Source organism: Hevea brasiliensis, chromosome 7 (assembly GCF_030052815.1).
Source record: "Hevea brasiliensis isolate MT/VB/25A 57/8 chromosome 7, ASM3005281v1, whole genome shotgun sequence".
NCBI classification, from domain to species: domain Eukaryota; kingdom Viridiplantae; phylum Streptophyta; class Magnoliopsida; order Malpighiales; family Euphorbiaceae; genus Hevea; species Hevea brasiliensis.
Genome location: NC_079499.1, coordinates 63,640,076 through 63,664,115, shown reverse-complemented (window position 1 = coordinate 63,664,115; position 24,040 = coordinate 63,640,076).

The following is a 24,040-nucleotide window of genomic DNA, read 5'->3' as shown; positions in this document are numbered from 1 at the left end:
TGTTTTCTCCATTTTTAGCCGGTACTCCGCCGAATTTTCCTTAAAATCTTCGGAACCTCAAATGAATAATACTTTTGATAAATAGTTAAAATAAATCATATTTCATAAATTAACTTCAAAAGCATGACACAAATTAAGTAAGGTATATTAGAGTGTGCCAGTACACCGTGTGGCATTACTTACTCGGGTATACTGTACATGGGTAAGGGGTGTCACATAGAGGGTCTATCAAGCAGTTGGAAATTGCTTCCTGATCACGTTAAGGCAAAGTTCGAGGAAAAATATGGAAGGATTGCCACCTTGATATGGGTTAGAGTCCAAGTTCCAGCGCTAAAAGCCATACTGTCAATTTGGAATCCCAAGTACGGGGTGTTCTCCTTCAATGACGTTGATACAACCCCCACCATGGAGGAATATCAAGCGCTGCTAGAAATCCCTTATGAGGCATAGAATCAGATCTACTTAGACCTCGAGCTTAGGCAGACTTGGAAATGGTTTGCGCATATGTTGGGAGTCTTCGCTGAGAAAGCAAAGGCAAGAGAAACTGTCAAAGGAAACACACATGGGTGGTATTGGACCTACCTTAAAAAGCAATTGGATCTGTACATCCAGACAGACAATGGGAACAAGCTTCGTTGGCATTGGCTCTGGGGATCTATGGCCTGATCTTATTCCCCGGGCCTTTGGGAATTATAACTTGCAGTGTCACGGAAATATTCTGGGCGGTAGAAAAGTAAAAGGTCAACCCAATACTGGCTATCTTTGCAGAGACCCTATTGACTCTTACCTATTGTCGACAACAAGGCAGGGGATCTATTAAGTGCTATTCTCAATTGCTATACCTTTGGATCCTCAGTCACATGTGTCCTCTGGAGACTAAGGGGTTAACCTGGTATCCTGACCAGCTACTTATTGAGAAAATGGCTAGATTAGCAATCAGTCCAAAGAACGAGCTGCAATAGCAAGAGTAGATTCTAAGCTTCAACAGTCACAACTACTGCTGGAGGAAATTATGGACGTTGGGTTAGCCTATTTTGTTCAGTACAGGGAGTAATCATTCAGTATCTTTGATCAGAGTGACCGGATACATGAGCTACACCCCAGCTTTGGTAATGAGATAGTTCGGTCCAACCCAATCCGTGATCAAGGTTGAAGAACTCCATCAAGCTCGTTTCTACCACGAGCCCGGTAGTGAAGAAGAATTGAAAGTATTCCGCAAATCCTGGGAGAGCGTCACTATAATTGAACGATTGCCTAAAGGGCCGAGCGCCACGAAAGATTAACCAGATGGAGGGCCAGCAGAGATCAGGGATACCCAATTGCCGAACCAACAGAACCTGAAGGCAGCACCCCTTATCAAAAAATTATTTCAGAAGAAGCTAATGCTCAGTTGGTCAACTCTCTACAGAGATCAAATGTCGAGAACCAATGATTGCTAGAACGGATAAGTCAGTTGGAAGACCAACAACAAATCCTAAAAAAAGGAGGTGAAAAGGCTCAGGGAAGAAGCAATGACAGAAAAGGCAGAATTTGAGGAACAAAAAACACAGTGGGAAAAGGAAAAGACCTCCTTCCAAGGTACGATAAGAGAGGCGAGAGTTCGGAATGGCAAGTTGTAAGAGAAAATGGAATACCAGGAGATACTAATGGAAGAGTATAAACAAGAGGGCAAAAAGAAGAAGCTCGAACTAAAGGAACAAACGCAACTTATCAATGATATTCTAAAAGAGTGTGCTAAAGAAAGAAAAGAAAAAGAAAGGCAAGCAACCCTGCATCAAGAGCTGAGAGAAAATGTTGACCAGCTAGAAAGAATGATTGCGCAAGGAAAACAAGAGCTCCTGCCAGAATCTGAATATGCCTTGAAAACATTCAAACCCGCCCGATAAGAAGAAAGACTCTACGAGTACCTCAAAAGATGCTATTGCATTCTAAAAAGTCTCCTTGAGCCTAGACAATTGTAAAGAATGCTATGTATGAATTGTTTGATTAATGAATTGCTCTGGACCATTGTTTAGCAAAATGTGAATGAATAGTATAACTCCCATAGGAACTATCCTCGCTAGGGTTGTACAACAAGACAAATGTGCCATATGGACAAGTATCATGACACTCATTCGATCCAGTCATTCATCATCGGACTATCAAGCGATGCCATGATAAAATTAACGTAATTATTCTTCTACAGATTCCATTTTTGGCTTTCATACACCACCATATCCTCTGTCCAAGATAGGACCTTTAATTTTCATAGAATTTCATTTAACAATTTTTCCCCACAGGAAATCAATATTGCTCCAAGCAAAGCAAGTCTGGCCGACCAAGCAGTTCAACCAAGATGAGTGTACTTAACAAGGTCTCGAACAAAAAAGATAATGGAAGACTAGAAACAAGTCCAGAACCTATAAGGACAAGTTTTTGAATTAAGAGACCAAGTCTCAGAGCTCATGAAACTGATGAAGGAGATATCCCAAAATAAACCTGCATCAGAACCTAATTTACCCTACCTCCCCCACTTCCTACAATGGTTGATTCACACTAAGCTTCAACCTCTTTCACTTTTAAACCACCCATTTCGGATCCGACAATCACTGTCAATTTGACTCTTCTAAATAATGACTTACCTTTTCCCTATTACCCGGTTGTCTCAAATGTCGAGTTACACCATTCTATCCCAATCCCTCCAGTCCACCCTGCCCCTTATTTCCCAACTGGGGGAATAGCTCATGCAGTAGGAGGGGAAAGTAAAACAAGAGAGAATGAGAAGTTATCTGCTCTAGAAGAGAGATTAAGAGTGATTGAGGGACTGAATATGTATGGCTCAGTAGATATATCATCGTTGAGATTGGTACCAGATGTGGTGGTGCCACCAAAGTTCAAAGTTCTGAACTTTAACAAGTATACCAGAAATTCAGATCCCCACATCCATCTGGCAACTTACATCGCTAAGATATCAGCCTTTACAGAAGATGACAGACTTCTGGTCCGCTTCTTCCACAAGAGTCTCTCCAGGGCAGCCCTGAGATGGTGCATTCAACTGGATAGGAGCAAACTGCGCTCCTAGAAAGATTTGGCCGACGCTTTCCTGAAACAGTACAAATTTAACTATGACATCGCCCCCACAAGTAGAGACCTCCAAAATCTAGTGCAGAGAGAGAGAGAAAGCTTTAAAGAGTATGCCCAGAGATGGAGAGTGTCACACCTTACCCCTCTGTAAGGCATAACATGATCCCATAGAATACCTAATGAACTACCAAACTTCACCTACCGATAACTCATTAAGTACCCTACAAGGGATTTTAAAATAATTTTCTTACTTTTGATAAGTGGTGATCATTTTCTAATTGGTATCAAAACATTTAATTAAAGTGGAAAACTAGTTAAAATTTTTTGCCCATTTTATTTTTCAGCAAATTTTGTAAAAATTTTAGCAGAGTTCCGTCTGTATTTTGAGAAACAGTTCTTCAAATACCTAAAAAAATACTTCCAATAATTTTTCTCAACAACTACTTCAATTTCACAATCAATCTCAACAACTCCACAATCAATCTCAACCAATTTCTCAAATCTCAAAATTCAACAGTCAATATTTCTCAATTTCCAAAATTCAATAATCACTAAAATAATATCTATCAATTTCATTCAACTTAAAATAAAACATTTCCATTCATTATTTCATTAAAGACAAACAATCTATATATACAACATACTAAAATCTACATTAGGAAATTCAAACTAAATTTTATTACAACTTAATACAAACTTTGTACAGACTGTTCAAGACCAATTACATGTCCATACAATTATGTGCAATACATACAGCAAAATAAATATTTACATTCAGGGTATAAATTATACCCGATATAACTTCAAGCAAGTAGGTCCTCAATCCTTAGTAGCTCAGTCCGCTGCTCCTCTAGTCTCTAAATCTGCGACAGCAATAACAGCCATCGCTGAGTATTAGGACTCAGTGGTGCACAACATACTAAAATAATCTTTATGAAGAATTTAAATCACATTTATTTAAAAATTGAACTAAACATGAGAATTAAGTATAAAACATTAATTATGAGATTTTGATCTAAACAATTTCATTTCAAGAATCAAAACACATTTCACAAAACCCATAGTTAGATCATGCCATTTGAAACAAATATAATCTCAATAGCCAGAGGCTAAGGAGAAGTCACATCATAAGGCTAGCTAGCTCAAATATATGGATATCTATTCAAATTCCTCTTCTACTGGCACACCTCAACACTTCATCCAGAGAAGGAATCAAAATTCGAAACTGATTACCCCTACTAGTTATGCTAGTGAGGTGTTCAAATATATGGTCATAACACTGTGGTTTCAAAACTTATCTTAACAATTTGCTAAACATTGCCATTTCAAATATATACAATAACTTTCAACAATTTAAATCAAAAAATCATAAATAATGTCACAAATAAACTTTAAACAATTCAAAGTAAAAAGTAAAATACATATTTCCTTCACTTTATCAATGAATTTTTAAAGCATGGAGATGTTGTGCACAAACCTCAAGCGAGTCGTCTCTTGGCCTTGACTCGGATCCTCGGGTTCTTTCCTGGTATTCTTTTCAACTGAAACACATAATTTTATAGTGTTTCAGTACCATAACTTAGCATAAATCTAAAATTAAATTTAACTTCATATTTACCTAGCTCTAATGTGCTAAACTCGATGTTCTTTAAATTTTGTGTTTTGGGTTTACTATTCACTACACTATTCAAGTCAAATTATTGACTTTCTAAGGCTTAATAGGTATGGGAATTCCAACTTCACCCACATACCACATTTTGGTCACTAAATTTGTTGGTTTTGGTTGTTTATTCAAATTCTAAGTCTTTTAGGCAAATTTGCAAATTTTCAGTTTTGGTGTCTTAAGTTGCACTATTCCATTGGTCATTTTACTGTTGGAATTTGACAATACTTTCTTCATAGAAAATGTTCCCTATTGTCTTAAGTTTATTCTCCTTTTTGAATCACTCTAATTGGAGTTTTGTAGCTCAAGTTATAGCCATTTGGACCATAGCTGCCGGATTGGACTTAACCCAGAATTCTGGGCAAATTTTGGTTCTGGTAGTTTTAGGTCATCAACTTTGGGTGGCCAAATGACTTGGCTAATGGCATAATTTGGGTTTATGTTCTTCATGAAAATTTTAGGCCTATATCTAAACTGTCCACTGGTAAAATTTTAGGTCATTTTGGCCTGCCTAGCCCATGTTATGACCAAATGAATAAACACTGTTCATTTGGTCAATTTGTACAGGGCAGACTGAGATTTTCCGAGTTTGGTCAATTTGTTCACTAGGTTTTGGTCACTTTTTGGGCATGCTTTCTAAATGAAAATTGTGTCATTTAGTGTCTATTTTCATTCTCAATTGGTGTCATACTAATTGGACTTGTAAATTTTCATTTTTGGTCCCTCAAAGGGACTTTGGTCATGCTGCCAGCAGCAAGACCACATTGAATCCCAATTTGGGTTCAACTCCAACACTTTCAACACACTTCATTTGGTCACCATTGACCATTTCTTACTTCAAACTAGGTCCAATACATCTTTTACCAATTTTTCACATTTTTGTCTCTAACCCTAAGTGTCCCAAAACCCTAACTTTTTAAATTGTTGCATTTAACCACATCTAAGCATACCAATCTCATTAGCACATCCATACAAGCTTGCCTACCATATTAAATTCAATCAAAACTCAAACGTATGCATAGTAACCTTAGCTGGCCAAAATTCAGCTTGGTCCCTCAACAATGTTTTTATTTCATTTTAGGCATATTTCTAAGTTAACTAGGCTATAAACACAACTAATTCAACTAAAAAATCAAATTTAATTTACTAACCTTAGTGCAGAATTTCTTTCCTTCAAACTTCTTCCTTTCTTCTTTTTTTTGTTGTCAAGTCCTCTATCAAAGCTTGAAATCAAGGTTTAGTGTTGGAGGTTTAACTTTCTATGGTGGAATTGGAGATTTGATCAAGCTCAAAATGAGCTTTAATGGAGGTTTTGGGTGAGGGAGAGGGAGAGAGAGTGAGGGCGGCAATAGGGAAAGAAGATAACTTTTGTTTTTTTTTTCTTTTCTTTTCTTTTCCTTTTTTTATGTCTTAGGAAGACCATAAATCAATTTAATTTAATTTATTAATTATAACATTTATGGCATCATGCATGATGTCATCTCCCTACACCTTTTTCATTTTCTCTTCTTTTTTTTATTTTTCTATTAGTTCTTTAATTTAATTCCCGACTCCAAAATTTTCTTTTTTCCGATTTTATTTGACAGTTAGGTCAGGAGTCAGCTCACGGGGTCAGTTGACCAAATTGCCCCTCGCCGGTTTACAAATAATTCAATATCTCTTCTTGCTCCCTGACCTAATTATTTGACTGGCTTAACAATTCTTTTTCATGATTTTCTCTTTTCCACTGTGTTTATAATGGTCCTAAGGATCGCAGCGTCACATTTTACGGTTCGAAATTTGAGTTTAAAATGACTTCGCAGTCCTTCCCGAGAAGGTCAACCATCGTTGTGACTCTCGGCTTATTTAACTTCTTATGTTCTGTTTTTCTTATTTATACTTAACTAATTGGCAATTACTAATTATTTATGTTTATAGGTTATCTAGTTATCTTAAGTGTGGTTCTAATCTCTTAATTGTCCGGATCAACACCGGTCACCGGAACAGTGAAATATACCAGGCTATGCAAACAGGGGTGTTACAGAGAGAGAAAGCAGCGGAAGTATATCCTCCGATTACTGATAATGAACTCTGCTCTCTATTCATTGAGACATTGAAAGCTCCGTATTTCAATCTGATGATTGGAAACACCTCCAACAACTTTTCAAATATCATCTAAGCTGGTGAAAGAATTGAAGCTAACTTAAGGTTAGGATGGTTGCAGGAGTTGACTGAGAATCCTACAAAGAAAACCGCTAGTTTTGGAAAAAAGAAAAAGGGTGATGTACACTCCATCACTCGACAAACCCAACCTCCATTCTCTCAGAATAATTTTCGGCCATACTCTCCTACTCAATGCTCCACGATAGCTAACATTCCATCCCCTTTCCCAAATTATCCTCACCCCCGCCCACAATATCCACCGCAAGTAGCTTACCAACCCAAACCGCCTGCCCAACCTGTTTAACCTAGACCACCTCCTCCCCAAAATAATCCTAGACCATTGAGAAATCCTGATCCACCTCTCCCCCTTTCACTTAGTGAAATATACCGATACCTCCTCGGTATAAATCAGATAGTGCCTATTCCCCTGGACCCGATTCAGCCACCATATCCTAGGTGGTATGACGTTAGTGCCCGATGTGAATATCATGGCAGGGCACTCGAGCACTCAACTGACAACTATGAAGCTCTTAGGGGAAGAGTATAGGCCCTCATCAGAAATGGGTGGCTAAAGATTGAAGGGAACAGTTCTCTCCCCAATGTCACTTCAAACCCATTGCCCAATCATGGTACGGGCAATGGCGTGAACATGATAGACTCTGAAGAAGAAAGGTCAACCTTAGAGGTAGATCGACTGACTCCTCACTTCGAGGAAATTTTTGCAATGGCAGTAAGGGAAGGTTACCTCTGCCCTTAGACACCGGGGTCAGAAGGTGATACAGGATGCCCCTTTCACAGAGGAGTAGCTAACCATGAGCTGCAAAATTATGAGGAGTTCAAACAGAAAGTCCGGAGGATGCTGTCACTCAAAACTTTGAGATGTCAGCGGAGACTGAGGTTGGAGGGTGAAGTGAACACAACCAAGTTTGGCCGAAATACCTCCACTGCCCATCCCAGATTAACCTTTTCTGCTCCTAGCACACTAACACCACCGCCACCCATAACAGTCATCCAAACCCTGCCTCAACTCCCAGTCACAAACACCCATGCAGTACCTTGGAACTACAATCTCCGAGTCTTCACTCAAGAGGCATCCAACAGCACCTTAGCTCCTAACCTCAACTATACACATTCTCCACCTATAACCCCTCATAAATCGTGTTTCGCTCCTCACGAGTACTTTAAAATGACTTATGCTGGACCCTCCAACAAAGCTACTCCCTAATCAAACCCAAAACCTGTCACGACCACTAACTCTTCCCCACCTGATAAAGAGGTAGAATTTATAACCCGAAGTGGGAGGTCTTACGGAAATGATGAGAAGGAAAAGAAAAAGGGGAAAGTAAAAATGGGAAAGCCACAAGAGAACATGGAGGATGGGGGCGCGAGAATTGAGAAAGGGGAACCGGCTGAACCACAGGAAGAGGAAGAATTATTACTCCAAATAATGAAGCAGAGTGAGTATGACGTTATTGAACAATTGAGAAAGACGCCTGCTTGGATTTCATTACTGTCACTGATTCTGAGTTCGAAGGTGCATCGCTAGGCCTTGCAAAAGATTCTGGATCAGGCCTTTGTGAACCCCGATATTACACCGAGGCAATTTGAGAAAATAGTCGGGCAAATCCAAGAATCCAGTTTTGTCACTTTCTCGGAAGAAGAGATAGACCCGGCTGGCTTGAAGCACACCAAAGCTCTACATGTGACTGTCAAATGCAAATGATGCATAGTTGCTAAGGTTCTGATTGGCAACGGCTCTGCTCTCAATGTCTTGTCCAATGCCACCTTGACAAGACTACCTGTTGATCGATCAAATATATGCCAAAGTGCCATGGTGGTAAGAGCCTTTGATGGTACAAGGAGGGAAGTACTCGGGGACATCGATTTTCCACTCCAGGTCGGGGCATGTACTTTCAACGTCATATTCCAAGTGATGGATATTGAGCTAGCCTACACCATGCTGCTGGGGAGACCTTGGATCCATTCGGCAAACGCTGTGCCTTCAACCCTGCACCAGAGAATTAAATACATCATGGGTGGCAATATCATCACTGTAAAAGGGGAGAAAGCCATGCTAATCACCAAGCCACAATCAGTTCCTTACGTGAAAACAACTGAAAAGTCCTTGGAAAGTTCTTTCCAGGCACTAGAATTACAAGAAGCTACCCTGAGGGAAGAAGGGACTACAACTATGGTTGCAAAGGTGATGCTTAAGAGCGGATATGAAAAGGGCAAGGGATTAGGCGCTGCGTTGTAAGGAATTGTTGAACCCATACCGGCTATTCAGAAGATCAGCTGCTTCGGCCTGGGATATGAGGAAGATGCCCTTATGGATGGGTGATTCTGGATGAGAAACACGCTCCGGGATCAAAGGTTTGACCAGAGAATCTAGAAAATGAAAGTTATCCTGAAAATCACAGATGTTTTCACCAAACTAACCATTGAGAATCCAGAGGAAGGTGAAGAATTTCCCGAAGAGCTGTCCATTGATGTCATACAACTGGACTCCTATATGAAGCCCTAATCTCACCAATTGCTGAGGGGCAAGAGCTGGATAATTGGGCAGCAGAAGATATTCCTGTGCTCAATCTCGAGTAAAGTAGATTTTATTATCTACACTTGGTCATTTTGTCTATGGTGACAACTGTAATATTGTAAATAAACCCTTTTTTTTATGATAAATGAATTAACGAATTAATAGCGCATTTCGCATCCAATTCCCTTTTCCTTAAAATCCATTCTTTTAATATACTCCACTCTCATCTCTTCAGGAATATTGACCGACTCACACCCAGTAATTCAATTGACTTATAAGTTCCTTATGTTAATTTTGAAACTCCCATAACTGCCAATACTTCAAGTGATTCTGAAGAAGAACTTGTAGAAGAAAGGGGTGAAAGAGATGAACCTTCCCTAGTGCCTTGTGGGGATGAAACGCACACATTAAATCTAGGCACTGAAGAAATGAGGAAGGAACTTAAGGTTGTGGAAAGTGGAGAGTTAGAGAGCATGGTCAGTTTGCTCAAAGAATTCTTGGATATATTTTCATGGAGCTATGACGATATGCCCAGATTAGATCCTCAGATAGTGACACATAAGATCCCCTTAATTCCTGGGACAATTCCAGTAAAACAAAAGTTGAGAAGAATGAACCCTGACACGCTACTTAAAGTTAGGGATGAAGTTAAGAGGCAATATGATGCTGGATTCCTAGAAGTGATCAAATATCCTCAATGGATAGCCAACGTTGTCTCGGTAATGAAGAAAGACGGAAGAGTCAGGGTGTATGTTGATTATAGGGATCTCAACAAGGCGAGCTTAAAGGATGATTTCCCTCTCCCTCATACAGACGTGCTGGTAGACAATGCTGCGGGATTAGGTAGGTGTCCGTGCATTGACGGGGCATCCGGGTACAACCAAATCCCCATGGATGAAGAAGACAGAAATAAGACTGCTTTTATCACTCAATGGGGGGTATTCTGTTATCGGGTCATGCCATTTGGGTTAAAGAATGCTGGGGCTACTTATCAACACGCCATGGTCACATTATTCCATAACATGATGCACAAGGAAGTGGAGGTGTATGTGGATAATATGATCATCAAATCCAGAGAGGGGGAAAGTCATGTACAAGTGTTAAGAAAAGTATTTGAAAGGCTCAGGAAGTATCAGCTGAAATTGAACCCAGCCAAGTGTGTGTTTGGGGCTAGGTCAGGTAAGCTATTGGGGTTCATAGTGAGTGAAAAGGGAATAGAAGTAGATCCAGACAAGGTTCGAGCCATTCAAGAAATGCCATCCCCAAAGACAGAAAGGGAGGTGCGTAGTTTTTTGGGAAAGCTGAACTACATCTCGAGATTCATTTCCAACCTCACTGCTAAAGCTGAGCCCATCTTTAAGCTACTCAAAAAGAACAACACCACTCGATGGGATCCAGTTTGTCAAGAGGCTTTCGAGAAAATTAAGCGGTATCTATCAAACCCGCCAATATTGGTCCCTCCAGTGGCAGGAAGGCCATTAATTATGTACCTAGCAGTTCAACAGAGTTCGATGGGGTGCGTTCTAGGACAGCACGATGACACAGGGCGAAAAGAGAGGGCCATTTATTATTTGAGTAAGAAATTCAATGATTGTGAGGCAAGGTATTCATTCCTAGAGAAAACTTGCTGCTCGTTGGCCTGGACCGCAAATCGACTCAAACACTACATGTTGAATCATAAGACATGGCTCATCTCCCGAATGGATCCCATCAAGTATGTATTTGAAAGCCCGTTCATGCCAGGGAGGATAGCAAAATGGCAGGTCATACTCTCTCAATATGACATTGTCTATATGACCAGAAAGGCAGTAAAAGGGAGTGTAATTGCTGATCTCCTAGCAGAAAACCCGATCCAAGATTATGAAGCCCTGGATTTCAAATTCTCCGGTGAGCATATTAATGAAGTCGGCAGTGAGGATAAGGAACCAACTGATGTATGGGAAATATATTTTGACGGAGCTGTCAATTTGTTTGGTAATGGGATCGGAGCTGTGTTGGTATCCCCTGACGGAAAACACTTCCCGATAGCTATCAAGCTAAGGTTGGACTGCACCAACAACGTCGCGGAATACAAAGCCTGTGTGATGGGTTTGCAGGCCGCCATTAAAATGAAGGTCAAAAGGTTAGAGGTGTATGGAGATTCGACCTTGATCATTTATCAAGTCAAAGGAGAATGGCAAACCAAGGACCCGAAGCTAATCCCACATCAGAAGTACCTTCTGGAATTGATCAAGAAATTTGAAGAGATTTCTTTCACTCACCTCAATCATGACAAGAATCAGTTTGCCGATGCCTTAGCCACTCTGGCTATCATGGCTCAAATAGAGGAGGGACAGGCAACGCAGGTGTTGCAAATCAAAGCAAGGAGTGAGCCGGCTTATTGCTTCATGGTCGAAGAATCATGATATCCAGGTCTACATCAAAACCAGGGAATATTCTCCAGGGACAAGCAGAAACGAAAGGAGAATGATCAGGAGATTAGCTTTGGGATACTTCCCCAATGGTGAAATTCTGTACAAAAGGAGCTCCAATAACAAATTGTTGAGATGCGTAGATGCGAAAGAAGTGAGGAGGGTCTTTTTTGAGACTCATGAGGGGAATTGCGCAACCCACGCTAATAGGCATATGATGGCCAAGCAAATCATGAGACGGGATACTTCTGGACTACTATGGAGAAAGACTGCATTGAGTACTTTTGGAAGTGTCATAAATGTCAAATCTACGCTGATCCGATAAATGTCCCACCTCATTAATTGTTTAATCTTGTCTCACCTTGGCCTTTCGCAATGTGGGGCATCGACGTGAAAGTCCCATTAATCCCAAGGCATCCAACGGGCACAGGTTCATCTTGGTAGCTATCGACTACTTTTCTAAATGGGTTGAGGCAACATCATATGCTCACATCACGCAGAATACATTCCTCAAATTTCTCAAAAATAATGTCCTCTGCCGACACGGTCTCCCCAGCGAAATTGTCACGGACAATGCCAAGAATTTGAATGGTCCAAAGATCCAGAGTTTATGTGACCAGTACAAAATTCGACATCTTAATTCTTCACCATACCGTCCCCAGATGAACGGAGCAGTGGAGGTCGCTAATAAGAACCTCAAGAGAATAATCAGGAAAATGACCATCACTTATAGGGATTGGCATGATATGCTTTCCTTCGCCCTCTATGCTTATTGGACCTCCGTAAGAACATCGACTGGGGCAACTTTATACTCATTGGTTTACGGAATGGAGGCTGTTTTGCCTATTGAAGTAAAAATTCCCTCCCTGAGAATTCTGAAAGAATTGGGAATCGATGAGTTAGAATGGATCCAATCAAGGTTGGACCAATTGAATTTGCTGGATGAGAAAAGGCTAGCAGCAGCGTGTCATGGGCAATTGTACCAAAGAAGAATGGCAAGGGCATTTAACAAAGGCGTTTGCCCGTGTGAATTCCAATCGAGAGATCGGATTTTGAAAAAGATTCTCCCAAGTCAAAATGATGCCCGGGGCAAATGGTCGCCAACTTATGAGGGACCTTATGTGGTTATAAAGGCATTTTCTGGCGACGCACTAATCTTGACTCACATGGACGGTGAAGAATTCCCAAGACCCGTGAATGCAGATGCTGTCAAAAGGTATTATGCCTTGAAAAAAAAATGTAGGAGGGAAAACCCAAAAGGGCGCTCCTAGCAAAATGTACGAAGGAGGGCGAAAACCGCAAGGGCGCTCCCTGCAAAATGAGTGAAGGGTGAAAACCCAAAAAGGCATCCTAAAAAAGCAAGCAAAAAAAAATCTAGGGGTGAAAACCCAAAAGGGCGCCCCTAGAACCAGAAAAATGGAGAAATAAGGGAGGGAGTATGAGACCAAAAAAGGAGATAAGTCACCACAGCACGAATCTCCGTCAAAAGGTTACTTGAAATAATGACAGTTAAGGGGGTTCAAAGTTAACTACGAGGAATTTGTGGGATCCATTCTTGTACCCTTTTTCTTTGAAACCGTACTTTTTTTTTCTCAAGCTAAAATAAAGTCATTCTTACACTTTAATTTATTTTTCTTATATACTTACACTCTAATTTATCTTTCTTATATAACCCCACTCTAATTTTATCTTTCTTCTACACCTTTATTTATGTGCTATTAATCTGTTAAAACTTTATCATAAGATTAGGATTTGAATATTGATAACCTCATGTACTTTGCTATGAGATTTACAGGAAATGATCGATTGCCTAAAAAAAAATAAAAAGAAAAGTAGGGGTGAAAACCCGAAAGGGCGCTCCTAGCAAAAGGTGAGAAAGTGAAAACCTGCAAAGGCACTTTTTGCAAATGAGAAAGGAACCAAAAAGGGTGTCTTGGGAAGTGAGTAACAGAAGGAAATTGTAGACCAGAGTCTTGGGGCTCGTCCTCCATTAATCATCTATCTTTGGAACCTTGTTAAGTACACTTCAATCGGAAGAACGTCTTGCATCAGGTTTGCTTTGCTTTATCAGCATTTTCAATTTTTCAGTATTTTAATTTCCTATCATCAATCTCTGGTTCCTTGATCTAAGTTGATTTCAATTTTTAACATTTTAATTTCCAGTCATCAATATCTGGTTCCTTGATCTAAGTTAATTTTAATTTTAAGCTTTTTAATTTCCTGTCATCAACCTCTGGTTCCTTGATCTAAGTTGATTTCAATTTTCAGCATTTTAATTTCCTGTCATCAACCTCTGGTTCATTGATCTAAGTTGATTTTAATTTTAAGCATTTTAATTTCCTGTCATCAACCTTATTTTCCTTGATCTAAGTTGATTTCAATTTTCAGCATTTTAATTTCCTGTCATCAACCTCTGATTCCTTGATCTAGGTTAATTTTAATTTTAAGCATTTTAATTTCCTGTCATCAACCTCTGGTTCCTTGATCTAAGATGATTTGAATTTTCAGCATTTTAATTTCTTGCTATCAACCTCTGGTTCCTTGATCTAAGTTAATTTTAATTTTCAGCATTTTAATTTCTTGCTATCAATCTCTGGTTCCTTAATCCAAGTTGATCTTAATTGCTTGCTATCAACTTTTGGTTCCTTGATCTAAGTTGAATTTAATTTTCAGCATTTTAATTTCTTGTTATCAACCTCTGGTTGCTCGATCTAAGTTGATTTCAATTTTTACATCATTAACCTCTGGTTTCTTGATCCAAGTTAATTTTTAATTTCCAGCTTTTTAATTTCCTGCCCTCAACCTTTCGTTCCTAGATCCAAGATTGATTTTGATTCTCGGCACTCTAATTTTCCAAACACCGACCACCCAAAATATGGGTCTGAATCTTTACATAATTTTTATACGAGAAAATTTCATTCCCTTCAATAGAAATTATGTAAAGAGGGGCAGTTGTCAACACTATATTTTGGCCGATCACCGAAGTCAAGGGACTTTAAAATTGACTCTCAGCCGATGTCCTTCGATCACAAATGACTTTTCCGAACACATCGATTGCTCGACCATGAAATAAACCGATCCCACACTTAGTTAATTGTTTTCCGATCTCTTATCAGAGGGGTTCGAATCAATGACGGGTCTCCGGACCATCCAGTCTTGCCTCCGATCCCTCTTTACAAATATTGTGGGAATTCATTTAGCTAATGTTAGGATCGGGCTTCTCACCTGAATGTCCCAAATATTCCTTAATATAAAGTTAAGGTTTCTGTCCAGTCTAATGATGATCCCGACCTCAAGAATTCAAATTAAGTCTTTTCAATTCTAATGTTCTAAAGTTTACCCGGTGTTTGGTCATGGCTTAGACCGATCTCATGCTTACGAGTGATGTCTTTCCGATCTCTTATACTTAGGTTAATAGTTATTTAAAGTTTAATATTCTAATACGTTCAAACAATCAAGTACTCATACAATTGGGACGCTTTCCAATCTCATTAAGAAATTGAACAAAAGAGAGGGCTTCAATTCATTTCAAAATAAAAATTTACAAGTCATTCCGCAGGAGGGTCGCCCCCAACTTGCTCCCCAGATACATTATCAATTCTCTCATCCCTTCCCTCTCTCTCGGGCTCCTCCTCGCTCTCCTCTTCATCTCTAGGAGCAAGATCTACCATTTAAGAGAAGTCTTCCCTAGGATAACGTCTTTTGAGCTCGGCCAGCAGATTGCCATGTGCATTCACATAGGCGCCAGCTTCCCTCGTCATAGCTTCTTTTTCTTTCATTCTGATCTCTTTAGCAAGGTGAGTGACATCGACAGTTCGGAGGGCCCGAGCTTCCTCTAATTCCCACTCTAGTTCGGCTATCTTGTCCTCATAGGATTTCATCCGACCCTCAATCTCAGTGATATAGTCCTGGGAGGATGAAAGTTGAGCTTGGGCGGAAGCAGCGTCCTGGACTGCCTTCAGAATTTCCTGCCTCAAGAGATGAGCCTTTTGCCTGATTATGTGTTGGTTCACCAGGCTCTCTATGCTCAAGCTCATCGTCTGAGCCAAGAGATTATCAAGGCTATCCCGGATATGGTGGCACCTGGAGGCATATGGTGGCACCCAGAACTTTGGCCAAACCCGGATTCCCCCGAACTGATCGGTTCTTCTCTAGAGAGTGAATGAGGACCTGGGCATCACGGGAAAAGGTCCTTACAGCAGGTTGAGAAGATCCTCCCTCAGCACTTGAGGTAACAGGAGGAGGTGGCAGTTCTTCCTATCGAAGAGGGGAAGGAGCAATCTCCACCTCTGGGAGCAGTTGTTCAGAAGGACGAGACGAAGAGCCCCGTACTTCTCCCAAATCTCGCCTTGGCGTTTGGGATGCCGCGGTGATCTTCATTTATTGTACCTTTCGGGAGACACCTCTTTTTCACTTACGGCTCTCCTTTGCACCTTCACCTCCAGCCATTCCTACATGGAAAAACAGTTAGTGAGATCACCTAAGTCAGGAGGCTAAAGATTTAAGTTATATCGATCCCTGGTCCGAGGTCAGAGAGCTGTAGTTCATAGTCCTCATTGGCGATCATCTGCATTAGCCAACACCTCAGTTTGGCCATTACGGCATATGGGCAAGAATACTTATGGGTGGCCGCCTACTCCTTCAATTCCTTTACCATAGCCACCAGGATCCGCCATGCATTGGGGTGCACTTGGGCTACGCTCACATGATGAAGCTTCAGAACGGCCTTAAAGAAATCGTCCAAGGGAAACCGAAGTCCGGCCTTCAATTGCTCCTCATACACTATGATCACGTCATTTTCTTCAAAGAAATGATCGGCTCGGAGATTGCTATGGCATCGTATAAGCTTAAAAGAGTCGGTTTGGAGGTTATACTCTTGACTAATAGACTGCAGGTCAGTTTCTTTAAGGATCGATGGCAATTCATCCAGGGAGAGATTTTCTTTCCCCGAAGTAAATGCCCGTTTGGATTGAGCCACCCGAACACGAGCTGGGATGGAGGTTGCAGAAGGTTCAGGTCATCCACTTGGCCTAATTACCTCAACTTCATCCGATGTCCATGAGATGTGAACGGAAGGCAGGCTAGCAACTCTCTGACCCTCGGCACCGCTCATTTTCAGGGAAAACAAAAGAAATTAACCAAGAAGGAAATCAAAACCCTTATTGAAATGTGATCGGTACCGAAAAACTTGAGAAAACGAGAGAAAACTTTAGATTGCTAAGAGAGGTTCTGAAAATGACATAAGGAAATGACTGACTCACCTTGGCCCTATTTATACCCGTCTGAGCATTAAATGCTCACGAAGTCCCAAGTGATGCATCAGTTAGCGAACTAGCCGCTTTCTCGACACGTTACAAGAAGATTCTAGAAACAGAATAAAAAAATCGAATAAATAAGATCAGTTAGCTGAGGTCTTCATATCGAACAAACTTCTTAAACCATGGATCGGCTAATGGCGATTCATTTAGGGATCAAATCGGATATGCATATCAGAGATCGGAAAAGTAACTAATGTAATAATAAAATAAAAATCTACAAATAAAATATCATTTCATTTCCAAAAGATCGGATTACATCATCTAGGAGATCTCAAGAGATCGGATTACATCATTGGGGAAATCTTTAAATATCAGGTTACATCATTTGGGCGATCTCTAAAGATCAGCACTGCATCTTACATAATAATGGCCTATGTCAAAGCCTAGTCTTGTGGCTGAATCAAAAGATGTGTTTGATCAGAAAGCCAGCCACAAGTATTGGATAGATGTGCAGCTCAGATAGGGTGACTATGACTCTCATGATAGTGAGCGGAGTCATCATCGATGTTATCGACTAGAACCGAGCTGCAATCGGGACGCCCGATGTGGTGAGGGGCCAAATGAACTTCAAGAGACAGTCACCGATATTAAGATTGAAATTATCAGTTCTCTTGTCTGAAATCGGTCCACCCATAACATCGGTAGACCGATTTGAGATTGGCACGTTTGTCACTTTTGATCTTGATCGATAAATTAGTCTGGTTCCCTCACTGTCATTAGATGTTGTCCTCATGGTTCTCTGATCGTCGGGATCATAAATTTTCAAGCGAAGGGCGGAGAAAATAGTCGGCAAAAGATCAAAAGCAGTCACCATAATCAGGATTATTACCGAAGATGCTAGAATTGGAGAAATGGAGAAACTAAAGGAGGAGAAGTGAAGTGTGAAGGGGATTTCTCATTGGTGTATATATATAGGGCCTAAGCATTTATTGCATGTAGAAACCGAAGCAGATGCATCGGTAACTGAAGAATTAATTGCTTTGACTAAGGCAAGTCAGATAAAAAGGAAAAATCTAGAATGGGAGAGATCAGGAAGCGATGGGGGGCCCGATATGAAAAGATCGGAAAAGAAGAAGGTCATAATAGAGAGGTCAGAAGGAATAGAGATCGGGAAGCACAGAGAGGTTGAATAGCTTTCAAATAACTCTCTTCTTAATCAGAGCCAAGTTAGTTAAAGCGTTGTAGCCGTAATCAAATCTTCACCGCACGCCTCATTTGCAGAAATGCCCACCTAACTGACAGACACCAAAACAGTTATGGCAGTCCTATACACCTCGATTTCCACTGTTGATCATACTTGTAAAGACGGACCCAGAGCCCTTGGATCAAAATGCAGATGATAGGTTTTGCTCTTTTTATTCTCAGCCTTTGGATCCAACTTGTAACGCAAGACCCTGAGCAGTCGGATTAAGAGAAGAAAGGACGGAGATTCTGAATAAAACCATGACCCTCCATTTTGATTCTCTTTAATTCTAAGGCATCGGATTGTGTCCTTTTGAATCTAAACCCTCCATCTCCCCTGATGAGATCCTGGCCCTCTATAATGATCACCTATTCCCTATAAATACCTGCATGCAATACTATAGAAGGGACGAGCAAAAAAAAAAGGTGGTGGTGATTATAGTGGAAAGACTCTGAAATTTGATTCAGTCTTGCTACTTTGCCATTCTGAGCTTTTGAGAAACTTTAGAAATCAGTTTTCTTAAGTATCTTATTTGAAGGAGTTTTGGACCCTCAAATTCTTCATTTTCAGCGTTTGTTCATTACTCTGTGAGACCATTTTTCCTTTTTCGTCCATTTCTGTCTTCGCTGCCCTAACATCAGTATATTACTCTCCAAGCTTAACTGCATTCTGACCTGGTTCTCGTCGCTTCGACTCAACTGCATTCTAACCTGGTTCCTATTACTCCGAAGTAAGCATTAGTCTTTCGGCCGACAGCTTTCAGCTCTACAATACTTGAGGATTATGAAGTCATTCCATCTGTCTCCTTAACTCCCCACAGGTAAGCATCTAAACTATCATTTTATCGAATACCCTTGTTTATTTTCTCCAGCTTTCTTTTGAAATCTCTTCTATGTCTAGTTGCATTAAAATCTCAAAATAGATTGCCCAGTCAAACAGTTATTTCCTGTGTCTTCATTTATTTTTCATTTCCTTCAAGAGTAGACGTTTAATTAACACGTAACTTGTAAGTACTCAAAAGAACGTAAGCAGGAATGTTTTGATGTATGAATTTTTCATCAAATAAAAATGACAAAAAGGATAGGTGTAACAATAGGTCAAATAGTAGGTAAAACAAAAAAGTAATGAGGTCAGGCTATGAAACGAGCCCAGGAGATAACATAATAGAGAGGAAATCGAGATAGGATTGGGCCCCGAACTAATAACTAAAAGAGATCGGATATTGCCAACCAAAGAGTTCTGATAAGGCGATCACATAGGAGATCGGTGAGAAGTTTGGTTTTGTATACACCCTCTAGTTATAAGGCTCTATGGGTTAAGAGAAGCTCTGCACCGGTTTCTTACACCCTAGCTCGGCCAGAATTTTTAGTTCAAAGTCCTTATGATATGCGATCTTAACGAATATTTTAAGAGATCGGGGGAGAGTTCTTACCCGATTCTCACTCCAAATTTAAATGTGTGGAGATCGGAGGAGTGTTCTTATCCGAGATCCTTCACTTAAAACTTCAAACCAAATACTTTAAGAGATCGGGGGAGAGTTCTTACCTGATTCACAGTCAAAAATTTTAATAGGCGGAGATCGAAGGAGAGTTCTTATCCGAAATCTCCCACTTCAACTTTAAATCAAATATTCTAAGAGATCGGGGGAGAGTTCTTACCCGATTCTCAGCCAAATTTTAATAAAATGTGTAGAGATCAGGGGAGAGTTCTTACCTGATTCTCAACCAAAATCTTAATAAAATATGTGGAGATCGGAGGAGAGTTCTTATCCGAAATCCTTTGCGTAAAAACTCTAAATGAAATATATTAAGAGATCGGAAGAAAGTCCTTACCTGAATTCTCTTAACTAAAGCCCGAATTAAGATATCATAATATACAAAGTAACCCCAAAACAAAGATCCGCTACTTGATGCCTACTCACTAAGGGTCATCTCATGCACTCATGTTCCTGAGCAGCCCTGAATAATGAAAAATCAAACATTCCTTTTATCCATACAAAGGATTAACATTGTCATCCTGACCCCCTAATTATCCATTTTAATTTATAAAGAGCATAATATTAAATCTGCTTACCCTCATTAAGGGACGAGGTGGGGTGCCTAACACCTTCCCCACCCGTATACGGACCTCGAACTTAGAATCTCTATTTTCGAAGTGGTTTCCTTTTAAAATTTTTATTACAAATGGTTTTCTTTAATTTCCCTCAAAATTAAAGTGGCGACTCCTCACTTTTCCACTTCAGTGAGTGTTCGTCCAGGTGACCGTAAAAACCCTTACGACATTGAGAAGAGAAAATTTTTTCTCAATAAGGTTAGTAATCTAAACTTGAAAATTTATAGTTAAATGATTATGTTCTAGTTTAATTAACTTAGAAATTGTGTAAAATCAAACAAAAATAATTGTTGAGGAACCAAATAAAAATTTCGGCCAGCTAGGGTTAGGGTTTGATATGAATGAGTTTGATGGTTTTGAATAGTTATTTGAAGTGAATTAGGTGTATAGATTATGAATATACACTTTAAATTTGCATTAGAGTTGAAATGCATGTAACTAGGGTTTGGAGCTTGTGAAAAATTGAAGAAAATTTTGAGAATTGGCCAAATGATGTAGTTGACCTTATTTGAGTTGAGAAATGGTCAATTGTGACCATTTGTGGTGTGTATGAATTGTTGGAAACAAGTTCCAATTTGGATAGCTTAAGGTCAATTTGCTGGTAGCTTGACCTAAGTCTCTTTCAGGGATCAAAACTGAAAATTTACCAATCCAATTGGTGTGAGGCCAATTGGGAATGAAATTAGACATAAAATGACACATTTTTTATGTAGGAATCATGCCTAGAAAGTAACCATAACTTAGTGAACAATTAGGCCAAACCCGGAATTGAGCACACTGACCTGTACAAAAATGACCAAATGAACAGTAGTTACGTAAATGACCATAACTTGGTGTAGGAAGGTCCAAATGACCTGAATTTTATACCGATAGAAAGCTAAGACATACCCTACAACTTTCATGAAGAAAACAAACCCAAAATTTGACCATAAGCTATCCAAAAATTTACCTGCAGTCAACACACAAAAAAGGCCAATATCCAGAAAATGCCCAGAATTCTGGGTAACATCAAATCTGGCCAGCTATGTTTAAATAGCCATAACTTGGACTAAAAAACTCCAAATGGAGTGATTCAAAAAGGGAAATAAAGTTAAGACAATAAGGAACAACTTCTATGAAGAAAACTTAGCCAAATTACCACAGCAACTTGATCAATGGAATAGTGCAAAAAAGGACACCAAATATGAAATTTTGGAATTTCACCTAAGAGACTTAATATTTGAGAAAAACAATCATAACTAAAAAGTTAGATAACTAAAAGATGGTATGTGGGTGAAATTAAAAGTGCCATACCTATTAAGCATTAGAAAGTCAATAATTTGACTTGAAGAGTGTCATAAATAGATTTGAAATTATTTTTGGATTAATGATAAATTATGATACTGAAACACTGTAAAATTATGTGTTTCAGTTGAAAAGAATACTGGGAAAGAACCCGAGGCATCGAGTCAAGGCTAAGAGGCGACTCGCATGAGGTTTATGCACAACATAGAAATTTCTATAAATTTTCTTCTGCAAATTGTTTTGAATGAATTGTGATATTAAATTGTGACTTAATTGTATTGAAATGTTTATTATGCTTTTGACTTAAATTGATGAAAGTTTACTTGTATGTGTTTGAAATAGCAATAAATATTTAGTAAATTGCTAAGACAGTTTTCAAACCATAGTTTCATGACTATATATTTGAATGCCTCACTAGCATGACTAGTGGGAGAAACTAGTTTTGAATTTTGATTCCTTCTCTGGCTGAAGTGTTGAGGTGTGTGCCAAGAAAGAAGAAATTTGATTGGGTACCCATAGATTGAGCTAGCTAGCCTTGTGATTTCTTATAAGCCTTCGGCTATTGAGGTGAATATTGTTTCGAATGGCATGATATAACTGTGTGTTTTTATGAAATTCATTTTGAGACTTCCTAAATGAAAGTGTTTGGACTAAAAATTTATAAATCATGTTTTGTATCTGTTTTTCATGTTCAGTTCAATATTTGAATAAATGTTATTTGAATTATGCATAAATGTTATTTTAGTATGTTGTGCACCACTGAGTCATAGTACTCAGCGATGGCTATTATTGCTATCGCAGATATAGAGACTAGAGGAGCAGCATAGTGAGCTGCTAAGGACCTTGGAGCCACATCCTTGAAGTTTTGTTGGATATATTTTATACCCTGATTGTAATATTTAGTTTGATGTATATAAATGTATGTACATGTAATAACTGGTCATGAGTAGTTGTATAGAGTTTGTAATAATATTATTTTGATTTTGCTAATGTAAAGTTTGGTTGATGAATGTAAATTGTTTTTACTTTAATGAAAAAAGTGAATGGAATTATTGAGTGTTATTTTTTATAACAATTGAATTGAGAAATGATCTTGAATTGTGTTGAGGTAGTAATGAGTTTGATGAAAAGAGATATTGAAAGTGTTTTAACAGTTTTTGAAGAATTGTTTTCTTAAAATACAGAAGGCACTCTACCGAAATTTTTTCAAAAATTTCCGTAAAAATTAAATAGACAAAAATTTTGAACTAGTTTTTAAACTTCTATTAAATGTAAGAAAATGCTCACCACTTCTAAAAAGTAAGAAAATGGTTTTAAAATCCCTTGTAGGGTACTTAATGAGTTATCGGTAGGTGAAGTTCGGTAGTTCATTAGGTATTCTACGGGATTATGTTATGCCTTACAGAGGGGTAAGGTGTGACATGTTTTAGTGGTATCAAAGCAAATTTTTTGAAGTATGTTTTAACTTATGAATTTGTGTCTTTTCTTTGATAAGTATAACTGCTCAATGTCCTTATTTGTTATATATAGTACATTACATCATAAATATGAACTAATGGAGGAATCTTCTTATGTTATTTATTCAGGAGATATCTTATTTCTAATTTGAAATGGAAGAAGGGGATTGCCCAGTTGAGCAGTCGGTAGAGGCGGAGACCCAAGGGGAAGCCCCAGCTCTCCAAAATGTCAGTGGGTAGGTGGCACCAGCCCCACAAATGCTGCAGTTTCCTACACAATTTACTCAGCAGATAGCTGCGATGTTCCAACAAATGACTGGAAGCATGCCTACTAAAGCTCCACTTCAGACACCTGTGGTGCAACCATAGCCTCCAGCCAGGCAGTATGATAAGCTACTTAAGTATGGGGCTACAGAGTTTAAGGGTACAGTGGACCCTTTAGAGGCAGAATAGTGGTTGGAGAGAATGGATAGAGTATTCAAGAAACTACACTGCCCAGATGAGCTGAAATTTGAATATTTAGTGTCTTTGTTGCAAGGGGATGCGTATGACTGGTGGAAGACCATCCCTCATAGCTTGGCTGAACCGCCAGTATTGACCTGGGACAACTTCATCAGAGAGTTCAGAAAGAAATATGTCCCAGATGCATATGTGGATCAAAAATTACAAGAATTTCTGAGTCTGAAGCAAGGCAACAGATCTGTGGCAGAGTATGAAAGAGAGTTCTCCCACTTAAGCCACTATGCTGGGAGTCTTTTGTCCACCAGCAAAGAAAGATGCAAGAGATTTGAGACCAGTTTAAAGCCCAGTCTAAGGATGCAAGTAGTGGGATTCAGACACAGTAACTTCTTAGAGCTCATCTCTCAGGCAC